The sequence below is a fragment of the Euprymna scolopes genome, chromosome 6 (assembly GCF_053919585.1).
Source record: "Euprymna scolopes isolate OS-2025 chromosome 6, ASM5391958v1, whole genome shotgun sequence".
Classification (NCBI taxonomy): domain Eukaryota; kingdom Metazoa; phylum Mollusca; class Cephalopoda; order Sepiida; family Sepiolidae; genus Euprymna; species Euprymna scolopes.
The window spans coordinates 66,300,938-66,316,871 of NC_136487.1; positions in this window are offsets into that span (position 1 = coordinate 66,300,938).

Consider the following 15,934-nt stretch of genomic DNA (forward strand, 5'->3'; position numbering starts at 1 on the left):
TGGTGTTAAACAAAATCTTCCAGTTCATTCTTTTCCTGATGATTGTATTCCAGTAGATGGAAAGAATTTGAAATATGTCAAATGTTTCACATACTTAGGTAACATGGTGAACTCGAACGGATCCGTTGACGATGAAATTGTAAATCGTATAGCGAAGTCACGATAAGCTTTTTGGTAAACTTCGGAACCGTTTGTGGAATGATAGATGTATAAAGCTAGAAACTAAAATCAGAGTGTACAGGGATGTTGTTCTGACAACTCTCTTGTATGAGGCTTGGACCCCCTACTGCTCACATATCATGCAATTGGACGTATTATACAAACCCTGTCTTCGCACAATATGTGGATTTACCCTGAAGGACAAGGCAACCAATGTTAATATTTTTGAAAAGTGTGATGTCAGGCACTTTTGTACAGTAAGCGTAAGACAGGTAAAAGGCATGTTGGCCGCCCACTGTTGAGGTACAAGGATAAGCTCAAACACAATCTGACAACAACTAACATCTTACTGTCAACTTTTGATCAAACTGCTTAAGACAGGAAACAATGAAGACTGACATGTCACAATGCCTTAAAAGTCTTTGAATTCGGAAGAGTACAAAAACTCAGAGAATCAAGAGCAAAGAGGAAATAATTTTCGTGCATGTATGGTGGTCGCATCTGCAAGTACTGGCGGGGCTCAAGTAGCATGAAAGACAGAAACACCGAAACTAAAATATAGACATCTATATATACTCATATAAAATTGTTTTTTTTTGTGTATTAATATTCATATTAAAAAAAACAAACTTTTTCATTTATTTTAAAAGAAAATACAACTTTTTATATATGGGTCTTGGAATTGCATTCATCTGCAAAAGATCCAGCTATTTTTCATATTCTTTTAAACATTCATCTTAATTAATTTCCTATTAGCGTTTTTCGATTTTCTTATGAGATGATCATATTTAGTTAACTATTACGTATAATTATATTCACGCAGATATTCGACATGATTTATACTTGCGTACTATTTGCAAAAAATGGCTATATTATACACAAACATCTTTCTATATATATGTATGCGTATATATATTGTTTTTGAAAACAATTTTCTTACTAAACTCCTCTGTCAGTTTTTGATCCACAGATAGTAAACTTAATATATAGGATATTCGAACCGATGCGAAACATTATATTTGTGTTTTAGCCGGGGAAAATCGGCGAAAAAGTGTGAAAATAAAAAAATAGAATTTGCCAGGTAAAGGTCGGACAGGGGCATTACGAATATACATACATTGGTTCATGTTTTAATATTTAACCTTGCAGCAAGTTTCTTCGTAGCTGAGGCATTAACATCAAATGAAAAAGTAAATCGTCAGCTAAACGTTTTGGTGTCGATTCTCGGTGGTGGCGCACGATTCATTTTTTTTTTTTACTTTTTAAATCATTACTATATATTAGGTCCAAAATAATGTAATTATAAATATGAAATCTGCATTAATCAAAATATCATAGTTAAGCGTATTTTATGACCGGGCAATGCCGGACGGCCTGCTATTATATATGTGGCACTATGTATACAATGCCACGGTTGGTAACACACTCTACAGCATGGCTGAGTGGTGATTTGGCCATAAGTGTAGATATACAAAGAAATGCATTCCCAGAATTCCCTTTCTGGATCAACCTCTTTCTGTCCGGACCGCCATGAGGTGAGCACACATATTTCTGTCTCTCCGTAAATGGGGGGGGGGAGCACCCACTCCCTCAATACTAGTTATGGTAGGTTAGTTAGTTTTGAAGGGCCTATTGGCTAGGTTAAATTGTAAAAATTAATTATAATTTGTATATTGCATTGTAATATATTTTTTGTAAAATAAATAGTTAAGATTATACAATATATATTACAATTGTGTTGCGTGTCGTTTTTTTTGTGTCTGCCATAAATGCCTTCATTGAAGAATGAGGTGGCCCTGAGGAAAAGTAAGATTCCAACCCGAATGTCACCAAAGGTCAAGACGTTTCCTGGGAGAAGGAGGAGCCACACAGCCACATCCAACATCTCAGGTATGCTTTTCCTATTGATACGCAGATCCTAATGACTGGCCCATGGTCACGTCATCATGAAACCGTGTCTAAGACGATTAGTGTAACAGGTGAAGCCAGTCACATGCCAGTGACCGGCTGATCGTGTTATAAATGGTGCCGTGACCACGATATTTAGCATTATAAATGGTGCACTTTGACCCGGACATATTATTTTCTAGCATGGAAATAATTTCGACCCTACCAGGTTAAAGTTGATTACGGCACCATCTGTTATAAATGTTGCCTTCAGACGAAAGATTGACTCTGAAAAAAAATCCACGGCATAACCAAAAATAATAACCACTAGCCGAATAAATTAAAAAAAAAATAAGGTCCACGGTTTTAAAAACTGAACGAACTGAAAAAATATTTCAGGCAAAAATTAAAAAAGTGGCAGACCAATACACACGCTCGCACAAACGCAAAAAAAAAAAAAAAAAAAAAACGACACGCGACACAATTGTAATGTATATGGTATAATCTTAACGATTTATTTTACAAAAAATATATTACAATACAATATAAAAATTATAATTAATTTTTACAATTAAACCTAGCCATTAGGCTCTTCAAATCTAACTAACCTACCCTAACTAGTGTTGAGGGAGCGGGTGCCCCCATTTACGTAGAAACAGAAATATGAATGCTCACCTCATTACGGCCATGCTGTAGAGTGTGTTAGCAACCGTAGCACTGAGATATAGTGCCACATCCATATGCATTCTGAAATTTATGAATATTAAATTTCAGAAGTCCCTAATTTTCCATGGATGGTGCGTCAACCGGCCGTCAGCGATCAATGTACCCATACTCTTCGTTCCGACAGAAACTCAGTGAAGCAATTTATTTTTTCCGCCAGACCCCTGGTAGACTGGTATACTGCTTCAAATACCAGAGAAGGTAATCATCCTCGCCCTCCATCGAGGCAGTGAAAACGAAATGATGGAGGAATTCTAACCTCCTAGCATAATATAAATTACACCCTCAGGTCCTTACCATTTCAGTTACTGGATTTACGCTCTCTTCAGCAACCAGTATAATATATTTTAACGAAGCCGGAGTTTACGTGAGTTCATCACGCCGACCTATACATATTTAACCAATCCAGAGTTTACGTGAGTTCATCACGCCGACCTATACGTTTTTTAAATTTATTCTGCACCAACTTATAATATTATTTCAGTAACTGGATTTACGCTCTCTTTAACAACCAGTATAATGTATTTTAACCAAGCCGGAGTTTACGTGAGTTCATCACGTCGACATATACGTATTTCAAGTTATTATTTCAGTAACTGGATTTACGCTCTCTTCAGCAACCAGTATAATGTATTTTAATAAGTCGGGGTTACGTGACCTCATCACGCCGACCTATATGGATTTAGTTAAATTTAGTCTTCAGAGGTCCTAATCCAATTTAAGTCTATAAGAGCAATGCCATTTTTTAAATGTACTCCGAAATTTGGGAAAAAGTTAATTATGAATAAATATTCCATGGTAGATAGTTTCTATTAGTCGTTCAGCGGCAGACTCTTTGCTCTAACAGAATTAAATCTTATGTAACATGACGTCATCAACGAATATCTTAGCTGACACATAATTACAAGAAGCAACGCCACGCATAAACCTGTGCATACTTTTATAAAATAATTAAAGAACAGTTTTACTTATGTTTTCCAGTTTTCATTTGTGAACCACTTTGCGAATAAAGATGTGGAAATTCTTCAACTTTAAAATGACAAATACGTTGTTCGTTTTAGTGTTGTGTAACATGACATCATCAACGATGATATTGCCTTCTCCGACATAAAATTATAAAAATCAACATCACGCACAATCCTTTCAGGAACTATATATAAGTTGGCAATGAACATTTCTTTCTGTGATTTCTCGTCCTTAGTTATGCACCAACCCGTGAAAGAAGTTTGTTTGAGGAATAGTCAAGAATTTCTAAAACTGAAGAATGACAATAGATTATTTCGTGTCAATGTTATATAACATGACGTAATAAACGAAGATAGTGTCCCCTTACCTGACACATGGTTATAAGACGTAACATCACGCATAACATTTTGTTGAACTTTTTAAAACAGGTAATGGCCCTTTCTTCCGGTGCTTTCAAGTCTTTATATGTGAGCCGCTCTGCGAAATAAGATGATTTGTGAAATACTCAGGGAATTCTTCAACTGAAGGATAACAATCGTGCATCGTTAATGACGTCATGTTACACGACGTCATTAACGAAGATATTGCCGTTTCTGACACAAAACTATAAGAAGCAACGTCATGCCCAACTCTTTGAAGAGTTTTCTAGAAGTAAGAAAGTGGACATTTCTTCTTGTATTTTCCAAACTTAATTTGTAGCCGCCCTGCGATAGAAGATGATTTGAGAAATAATCGAGTAATTAGAACTTCACGCCTGTGGAACTCTGTTCCGTCTGCCTGCTTCCCACCTGACTACAAATTGGATGTGTTCACGTTCAACGTTAACAAATTCCTAATGAACCGCCCCCTTAAGTAAAGACTTCATCAAATCTCCACACTAACGTACTGTACTTGCAATAACCCTTATCCCTGAGTGGCTTCCGGGCCTTGATAAGTGGTGACCACCGTGTAAAAAAAAAAAGAAAAGAATTCTGCATTTGTAGAATGACAAGTAAATGTTTTATTTTAGTGTTGCGTAACATGACGTCACCAACAAAGATATTTTACTCCTAAATCTAATATATAAAAGGCTATATGTCTGTCTGTCTGTCTGTTTGTCTGTCTCCATATTGTCAAATTCTATCTCTACCGAAACTAAAAGTCGTAGAACAGCGCTAGGGGACTCAAATTATTGGATTTTTTATGGACCGTTCTTTTATAGGTCTTTTCCCGGTTAAAAAAAAGTTTCTAAGGTTTCAAAAATTGGTCAAAATTGAAAAATACGTTATACATTTTGTACATTAATCTTAGTTTATTTTTAACTTTTGATCAGTTCATATACATGTCACGTTGGTACAATGGTAACGTCACCAGCTTTGAATGTTAAAGTTTTGCTTTTTGTTTCGATTCTAGCTGATGACACCCAAATACTTTTTTTTTACTTTTGAATTCATGACTTTTTAATAATATATACGAAATCTGAACAAATTGAAATATCATATTTAAGTGTATTTTACGATCGGGTAACCTGAACCTGAGGTCCAATGGGAGTAAGTTGTAACCTTACTTTGTCCTTCCAGTTGAACGGAGTCCCACTCAACGAATATACGTTTCTGTATTTTCTGCTTACATTTGATTTCACCGTTTCCAAGCTTTCCCGTCCTTTCTTTTAACATTGAAACCATAACAAACTGGCGACAAGGTTTCGAAAACTAATGAGGAAAAACGCATTTTCATATACCCCAGGATTCCCAACACAAACTGTTTACGAAGGTATTGAATCCCCCCCCCCAAAAAAAAAAAATAACCAAAAAAACAATTGACGGTAAATCGAAAAGAATTTACGCGCGGAAATTCACAAGCAAAACCAGGTTTGTGTTAATTTGAAAAAAAAAAAAAAAAAAGAGAGAGAAACAACATTTTCTCGAAGGTCTCACAAGTAAAACGTCGAAACTACTAAAAAAATGCAAGACGGTAGAATGAAACACAAACAGTAAGCTAAATTTTTTTCTATTTTGAGAAAAAAATGAAAAACACCGACTTCTGTTACAAAGCGTTTTGTAGTTGAACTTTTTTACTTCTTACAAAAAGAAGAAATAAATAAAAAACATAACTGTCCCCTTTGAAGATAAGAAGCTGTCCATTTTACAAGACTGACCTAATTTCGCACACCTGTGTGTCGCATTGACTCGTTCATTGATTAAAGGAGCTCCTCTAGTCTTTGACAGACTATGGATACCCACCGTAGGGCTGCCTGCGCGTGAAATTTTGTGGCAGGAGGTGCGCAATCTCCAAACATATCTCTCCTGAATCGACATTGTTAAATACCAGTGGCAAGAAAAGTGTCTGTACAGGACGACTGGAGACAAATGCCAAAATAAGCAGAGAGCACATACAGCACCTGGAATTCCCAATGGTCACCCATCTAGTACTAACCAGGCTCAATGTTACTTCACTTCGATGATCTGACAAGAACCGGTGTGTCAACGCGTGCTGTACATTTCATTGATTGATTCATTGCAAACTGGAAAACTGAAATATAACATTTTTAATTTGTTTAAGATTTTTTCTTCTCGAGTTTTGAATATTTTTCTTTTCCTGACTGTCGTTGGAAGTGGACATCAGTGGCGGCTCGTGCATGGAGCTGTGGGACTGCAGCACCCCCAAGTTATTTCTACACAATATTAATGATAAAATTAAAAATAATACGTTTGTTTATTATTATTATTATTATTATTATTATTATTATTATTATTATTATTATTTTATTTTATTTTTTCTTGGAGCTGTGAAATTCACAGTTACATTTCTTAATGAAATTCTCTTGTACGCATGCGCGGATTAGACGCTTTAGGCAGCCGATGAAAGCCGCTTGAAGAACTGTCGCTTGGCGCAGTTCCGTGTCGTGAAATTTGTTGTTTGCTTAGAGTGTGCGCCTGTATAGATATGATAACATTTTTATTGAAAAAAAAGGAGGTTTACTTATATGTTTTACCATTATTATTATTACAAATACGTTTTGTTATAAATACGTTTTTAAAAATAAATTTTGTAAATAAAAATGTTATTAAATAAAACGCTATTTTCAAATAGTAAACTCCTAAATTAACCCTCGTAGGGAGGCAGATAAATTTCAAAGTTTTTCTTTTTTGTTTTTATAAAAAATAAGTTATTTTTAAAAATGTTTTTCGTTTGTTTGCAAAAAAAAAAAAAAAAAAAAAAAAACGCAAACTTTTATTTAATCTGAAAAGGAATAAATATATATATTATTTTTATTCTGTAAAGTGTACATAATTTAAAAAAATCTTTTTAATAAATTTTTTTTGTCTTTGTTATGTATTTGAATATTTATTTGAATGTTTGTTTAAATATTTATTTGAATGTTTGATTAAATATTTATTTATATATTCGAATTCCTTTACACGATATTAAAAAGAATTTTTGAAGCAGCACCCCCACTAATCTCAGGCACGAGCCGCCACCGGTGGACATTTTATTTTATGAAGCAAGTAAAAAGGACAGGGAGTGTTGGGGTGGCACCCCTACTGATTCTGACAATAGACTATTCCTGATGTCACTTCCGGTAACCAGTTTCTGCTATCGAGTAGTCTGGAGCTGAGTATCAGTGGGAGTGTGTTGTAAACTTATTTGTCCTTCCAACCAATATACTTTTCTGTATTTTCTATTAATAAATATTTCATTTCACTTTTTCCAAGCCTTCTCGTTCTTCTTTCAACATTTAAAACACAAAGGCACTTTATGTGCCTGGCAGTGTTCTTTAATAGGTCTTGTATCGGAATGCCTTCTGTGAATATCGATAATGGAAATAATTCGATCAAAGAAAGAACAAGAGGTTCTTATCAAAGTTAACGCCTTATACGGCCTAACATCACAAGTGCATTTGATGGAGTTTTATTACCACACAAGCAGAGAGACCCGGCATATAAAATCAACAGCAGGTCCTTTGATAAGATAGTGGCGCATTCGAAATGAATGCTTCTGCTTAGAGCACAAGTGAACCATGATACTTGATGTTTGTATTTTAAACATTAATTTAAGCCGTTTATATAAAATAATTTTATAAAATCAACAATATATTCTCTACAGTGCAATGTAGACTACAATACATTGACTAAGTCACTGTGGGAACGCCTGTGAAACTTCCCCTCTGTTCATCGTAATAGGTCTCTAACTAGTATCATTCGATTTGATTAAAAAATGAGTAAATTCACAAATTTCGATGACAAATATGGACGTGTGAAACATTCGTTGATGATTATTCAACTCTGGGCAACATCGAGTTACCCTGCTAGTGCTTCTGATGTATTCATAGAGTTTGATTCATAGAGTTAGGTAAGTAATTTGATTTTTCGTATTAAAGTTAATAATATTTATAACTAGCGGGGGTACCCGGCGTTGCCCGAGTGTTTGTTTCCGGGACGGGGGGGGGGGGAGTTTTAAAAAATGTTATGGTAGGTAAGTAGGAAGGATCAAACCCGGAGTCATGAGTATAAGTAGGAAAATAAAGCGTGAAAAAAAAACAAAAAAAACATCTGCAACGTTAACAGTTCGGCCACCAAGAAAAGTCCATTCCAGTTGTTTAGGAAAAAAAAAAAAAAAAACGACTTCGGTAGGTCGGCGCGAACGTGAAAATATAATGTAAATTGTCCAGCACGCTAACCATTACACCACAGAGCACTGCAGCTTAGTTTAGTGATTTTAAATAACTTCACATGAAAGAACTACGAAGCCAAACCGGTGTTCTCTTCTCAACTGTTCCTTGTGAACGATCCTCAAACGGTGTTAAGTGGTGGCAGGGGGAGGAGGAATTTATTAGAGAGAAAATATTTTACCACTTCCATTGATCTTAACCGATTTTGGCCGTGACTTCTCAGCAGAAAAAGTATAGAAATCTAAGATTATCGAGGAATTTGAGAAATAATAAGCCTATAACACACCTCAGATATTGTTCTGCCGTTTGTGCATATTATATTTGCATGAAATATCTTGATTTTTAATCCTATTAAGGTCAAAATCAGACGGAGTAGGTCTGATGTAGTTGCCTTATTTCGCATTTGCCTTGTCGCTTTCCCTTCTAATTTCAAAAGGTTTCGTTCGGTGTCTAGGAAAAGATATGCGTTTTGTGAAATTTTACGCGGTGAGATGCAAGTACACACATATACATACACACATACACATAAATACACCCACATGTACATACACACATACACACAAAAACATACACTCATACACACATACACACTTATACACGCATGCACATACACAGACATACACACACATAAACATACGCACAAACATACACATACACACATACAAACATTCACATACACACATACACACATACACTCACACACACATATAAATACACATTGCTCTTTATTATAGAATGGATGATATGATGTTGTCTTTTATGTGGAGTTAACATTCCATGGCACCGACAATTTTCATTTCTTTTACGATCATGAGGATAATTTCCTGTATTTTTCTCCGTTGTGAATGAACTGTCCCTTCTGTCAGAAGATATAAAAATTATTTAAAAAAAAAAAAATAGTAGCAAAAAAAATTTAATCTGAAAAATCAATAGAGATACTAAAAAAATATAAAGCCGCCCCTACTAAGTTTTAGAATCAATTATCTCCCTTTTTAAAGGATTTTTCTTGTCTGCCATCTTGATTTTTTTTTCTTTTCACTATCGTCATTATTTCGTCTTACGATGGCTGACGTGTCCGTGTTTGCCAGCTCCATTATAATTTCCCGGTCAACCCCCATCGCTGAACCACCTCTCCACACTTTTCCAATTTCAGCATTTCTATCCATTGTCGCTTAAATTCAACTAGGCTGACGTTGCCGCACTCACACGCGCACGTGCGAGTCTAGCTGTGCCGAGCTACTTGTGGCACGACTTGTCCTGACGGCTTATTCAATTTTCATCCAATCATTCGCTTGTAAACTAACAAGGAAATTCGAATTTCCAAGCTTTGATTACAAAATCAGAAACCAACAACGCGGAACGGAAAAACAGAAAACAAAACAAAAAACAAAAGAAAATGAAAAGAACGAAACAAGCACATCCTCAATTTTCAATTTAATTTAAGTTTAGGAATTATACAAGAAGAACGTAGAATAAAACTAAGATAATAATAATAACTAACGGGACATGTGGAAATTCCACAGTGGACTCTTTCATATGTAATATATTGATGTTGGCATTTTTGTGGATGTTCAGCGTAAATGAAGACACCCTGATATTATTGTAGTTCTTTTGTTAAAACTGCAAAAGTATATATCTTAGCTAGCAGGGAGCCCGGCATAGCCTGGTCGTAAAATATGCTTAAATATGATATTTTAATTTATGCAAATTTCGTATATATTACTATAAGAGTCAATTTTCGACCCATTCTTGTATATTATAAACCTGTGATTTCAAAAATAAAAAATATATCCATATGGTTTGGGTGCATCAGGTTGAATCGAAACCGAAACGAAAACTTATGAAGAAAAAAAGAATGTATGTATATATAACTTGACTTCTTTCAGCTATAATCGAAACCGAAACCAAAACTGATGAAGAATTCTTGGAAGAGGAAGAAAAGAAAACAAATTATTTAAAAAAAAAAACAACCAGCTTACCATTTCGTACTTTCATGTCAGAAAAAAAACCCATGAATTTTAAAGCCTTAACTGAGCAGCTGAAAACACCAACCGGAGTCCTCGATTTTGTCAAGAAAAAATTTACTGGCACGGACGAAAACTTGTGCACCTTTGGATCCAGGTACAATCTTATTATAAGAGGACTAAGAGTAAACGATGGCTATGCCTGGAGGTGTCAGGCTACCAAATGCCGAACCTTTACATCATCCAGACTGGTAACTTTTTTGGCAAGTCTAGGCTTACAATTGCCATCATAATTAAAATCATCCACTTGTGAGCGTTCGAGCGAGCAACACAGAAAGAATGCGGAATACGATCTATGCACACACACAATTAATAAAACAACGGTCTGAGGAAACAACAACAATATCTGTTTTAATATGAAATAAAGCAAAAACTATCCCACCCAGTTTTGTTTCAACTTTTCTAGTTTTCAGGTTTTTCCTTGAAAAATAAATAACACTCAAAAAAACAAAAATAAAAAAATTGGTTAAAATTTTTCTTGAAAAAAAAAAAAAATTCCCCAAAAAATTCCTTGAAAATATTTATTTGACTTACCTCTAAACCTTTTCTCGAACAAAAAAATCTTTAACATTATTTATCTTAAAAATATATATATATATAGCAAAAAAAAAAGAAAAAAATATTGTTATAACATTTTTCTTTAAAATTATTAAAACTTAAAATTTAAGGTAAGTTTTCTTTTCTTGTTATGCTTTCATCGGCCACAGTTGGCTTAATTTCCTTGGCGACGCTCGGCTTACTCTGGCTGTTGACGTCATGTTCCGGAGAAAGCCTGGCGGACTCTGAGTTACGTCTTGATCACTCTCTGCATGAGTACCTAAAATATTTTATGTACAAAAAACAGTTTTTTCATGAAACTATTTTAGTTAAAACAATGTTGTAATAAAAATTGTTGTATTATGGGGTGGCTCCCAGGTTGGGAAATCGTAATAGTGCGTAGGACTCCCTGGCTGTGGTACATAGCAGTTTTAGTTACGTCGGTCGTCCGTAGGTTCACTTGTTTACTAAGCGGTTGTGATGACAACGAGTTAAGACTAGTGAGTTATCTCACCTTAGACTGGCACTTTTTCCTTATCTTGCCTCTCGTCAATTGTCAAAAATGTCATAACAACGTTGAACCTGAAAACAAAGCGGTTGACGACTTAGAACGATCAGCTGTAACTTAAAAATATGCATTAAAAGACGTAAGTCACAATTGTGTTTGTTTTTGTATAAAATTATATTTTACAATATAGTTACAATTTAAAACAGATCGTTTTTTTTCTTTTGGTGGTTCTGAAGTTCACAGCGATAGTAAGTTTTCTCACAGTGCTCTGAGGAGGGAAAATGACGCTTCAACGATCCGATCTTCAGCAACACATGCTGTTCCGTGTTTCTTCTCTCTCTGCTCTGCTCTGCTCTCTGCTGATTCACCGTTTTTATTGGCATTTTGTCGCTTTGTTTTTTCTATCCACGCGTCCTGTCAATCGGTTGATAGATAATAGAACATGCGTTCTTAAGTCACGTTTTGACCTCAGAAGATCATTCGATTTCATCTTCAACCGAGCGACACGTGAATTACCCACTCATTCCAATATCTGTACTTCCAGAGCTTACGAGGAATGTCACGTTTCTTTGTTTTGTAAACAAAAAAATCGTCGTCCGATTTCTCTGTTTATGACGTAAGCCCTTTCTCTTTCAACTGGTAGACAATCGATTATTCGATGCCCACTCTTTTAAATCTTTTATCAAAGTTTTTTCTTTTCAGTTATGTATGATGGTTCCAGCCATTCATTACATAACACCCCTCCATTAACCATTTTTTTTTTTCAATCGTCTATCGGTCCATCGACATTTCCAATAATGTTTTTTAATGTCACAATTTTTTTTCATCCCTTTTACTGTATTTTTTTTCGTTTAACTTAGAAAAAAAAATAAAATAAAAATAAACATTAACAAGAAAAGCATAAGGTCTTCTTCGGTATAAGTGCATCGGCCGCACTTAACAGCAAAATATACGCTGCAAATTTACCAATTTTACCGAAGTGGTCGATTTGTCCAATATTCTCCACTACCTCGGCTCTTTAATTAATATGATTAATTAACTAAATACGAGTCTTACATTTTAATGACTTGTTTAAAATGTGGGCAGCATATAGTACAAAAATTTCGACCAGAACGCCAGGATCCTAAATATTGGTGGCAACTCCGAACTCCCTATGATAAGGATGTTGCCTAACATCAACAGAGTAATTTTCTTAACCACTCCAAACATCCTGTTCCACGCTCCCGACCCGCAGTTCGATTATAACCTGAGTTCCCAACCCCCGTGCTAGCCCTAGCTACGGTTGGCTGATCCCTACTATCATAATCAACTCTGCACGACCTGGGCACTAAGTTATATATATCTTCCTTCGATATTTCATCAACTTCTTTAGCCCTTTCAGCCGTCATGCTACGCGTGATTATTTTCCGTTCCATCAACGGGACCCTGTTTTCCTGACTTGGGGATTCTCGTTGATGGCGATTGCTCTGTTGGGGATAATTTTCTTCCTCCCCACTAGAGGATTCTTGATCTGAACTACTATCCTCTACCGGTGCTGACAGGGTTGTTTTTCTACAGCCCTCTTGCTTGTTGGGGATATCCCATTCCTCCAGTTCTGCTTTCCGAAGGTGTTCCCCATGGGCTTTTGTTACTGCCCCCGTCAGTTGACTTCTAATTCTATACGAGACTGGCCCCGTCTTCTCTATTATTACGTAATATGGAGACCATCTTACGTCTAGCTTTCCCTTTTTTCTATTATTTTTATAATAAACTAAGTCGCCAACTTGAAAATCGACTGCTTTTGTTTTCTCGTTGGCCCTATCTATCATTTTCTTCCTAGCTCTCTTTACATTGTTCCTGACTAATGTAAAGGTCCGATGCATGTCCTGCAGAGCGATCTCATGATCCTCTTCCCCGTAGTAAATTCTACGCGGCCTCAGTATGTTGTCTAACGGCAAGACAACGTCTCTATTATAGAGCAAATAATAGGGGGAGTACTTTGTTGTTTCGCTGACATGAAACCTTACAGCAGCCAGCATCTGGTTCAAGTACATGTCCCATGAACGGTCATTGTCCCCTATTTTCTTTGCTAGTACGTCATGCATCGTCCTATGGAATCTTTCTATTTTCCCGTTACTTTGCGGGTGGTAAAATGAGGTGGTCACGTGATCAACATTAAGCTCTTCTAAAGCCATTTTCATGATCCCATTGACGTTCTCCGGTCCGTTATCCGTAAGTAACTGCAATGGTGCACCAAATCTGGGAAATATTTCCTCAATTAAGAGATGCACCACTGTCTCTGCCTTTTTATTAGGCACAGCGAAAGCCTCAGGCCAACCACTATACATGTCGATGAACGTGACTATGTATTGATTGCCTGACAAAGTCCTCGGATAGGGTCCGGAAATATCCAATGCAATCTTAGCAAAAGGAAAAGAAGGCATGTCGGTCTCCTGCATTTGAGGTTGTTGCTTCCTCAAATTTCTGGTCTGGCATGGGACGCACTTCCCTATGTGTTCGTTTACCTTTTTGAACAAACCAGGCCAGAAATACTTCTGTTTAATGGAGTGGAACGTTTTCTCCACACCCATATGACCATTCTCATCATGGTATTGTTTCAATACCTTCATCCTCAAATGTGACGGAATATATAATCTAATTACAGGATCGTCGTCGGGTGTCGATAAATAATATACGATATCGTCCATTATGATGTACTTTTTTTCTTCCATCTTGGACGTTTTACCGCTCCTCATCCGTTTCTTTAATTCGACGATCTGACTATCGGCGTCTTGTTCTTTACACATATCCGAACCTGATAGTGTAGGACGCTCGCTTACTACCGGTGAGTCTTCGTCATCCTTATGCGATACAAACTCTCTTGGTTCAAAACGATTCGAGTTTATCGCACTCACCGTGTAATTCCTATCATCTATTTCTACTGGAGGATCGTCTTCATCCCGACTCGCATTTACCGCACGGGATAAGAGATCCGCACAGACGTTATCTTTTCCTTTTAGGTACTGTATGGTGCAATCATAGCCAGCCATACTTAATGCCCACGTCTGTATCTTCCTATTCTGTATCGGAGATTTCAGCAAGTACTCCAATGGTCTGTGATCCGTGTAGATGGTGAACGTAGCACTATGCAAGTAGTGATTCAACTTGTTTAAGGCATAGTGAATCGCATATGCTTCTTTCTCTATTGTTGACCATCTAGTCTGGGTATCAGACAACTTATGAGATAGAAAATAAATGGGTTTCTCCATCTCCCGACCCTCCTCCGGGTCGTAGACCATTTGAGACAAGGTTGCTCCGATCGCATAATCGGAGGCATCCGTGTATAACCTGTATCCTTTGTTAGTGTCCGGGTATGCCAGCATCACCATCTCTGCAAGCTTCGATTTCAATCGATTAAAAGCAGACTGACACGCATCGTCCCAACAGAAACGTGCATGCTTCCTAGTTAACCGAATTAACGGTTCGGCGATTACAGAAAAATCCTTGATAAATCGCCTGTAATAGGATGTCATGCCTATAAAGGATCTAACCTGCTTCACAGTGGTTGGGGTCGCAATTGCCTGAATTGCTTTAACCTTGTCCCCCTCTGGCTGGATACCTTTCTCACTTACTCGGAATCCCAGATATTGCACTTCCTTGCCGAAAAACTCACACTTCGCCGCCTTTAACCTTAAATTATGCCTACGTAAACTACCTAACACTTTTTCTATATGCCTAACATGTTCCTCCTTTGTTTTGGAGAATATCAAAATATCATCCAAATAAGGCACGGCGAATTCTTCCTGTCCCTGTAGCACTACGGACATTAGCTCCTGAAACACTCCCGGAGCGTTAGCAAGTCCGAATGGCATTACATTAAATTGGAACAGTCCTCTATGACAGGTGAACGCAGTTTTCTCTTTATCTTTTTCGTTCAACTTTACCTGCCAATACCCTGATTTCAAGTCCAACTTTGAGAAGTATTTTGCTGACCCAAGCGAGGCCAGTATATCATCAATTACTGGTAGCGCTCGGGCATACTTCTTTGTTATCTTATTCAGGGCCCTAAAATCTACACAGAACCTCTTTGTTCCGTCTTTCTTTTTTACCAAAACTATCGGGAAACTCCACGGACTGTTTGACCTTTCTATCACCCCTGCCTGTAGCATTTCCTCTAGTGCTACATTAACTTCTTCTCGTTGTTTGAGAGGTGTTCTATACGGGGTTTTCTTTATGGGATCGTTTTTTCCTGTATCGATCCTCATCTCTACTGTGTCAGTCCGGCCTAAATATCTATCCTCTGTGACGAATAAATCAGTATTTCGTTGCAGGACTTTATTTAAAACTTTCCTCATTTCTTCCGGCACTTTTATGCCGTTGAGGTTACTTTTGTTTCCCGACTTCTTTTGTTTATTTGGCTTTGATATTGCCATTACTACTTCTGTTCTTCTACATCTACCTATCTTGTAACCTTTCTTTAATTTTACTGTCTGGTTCGTG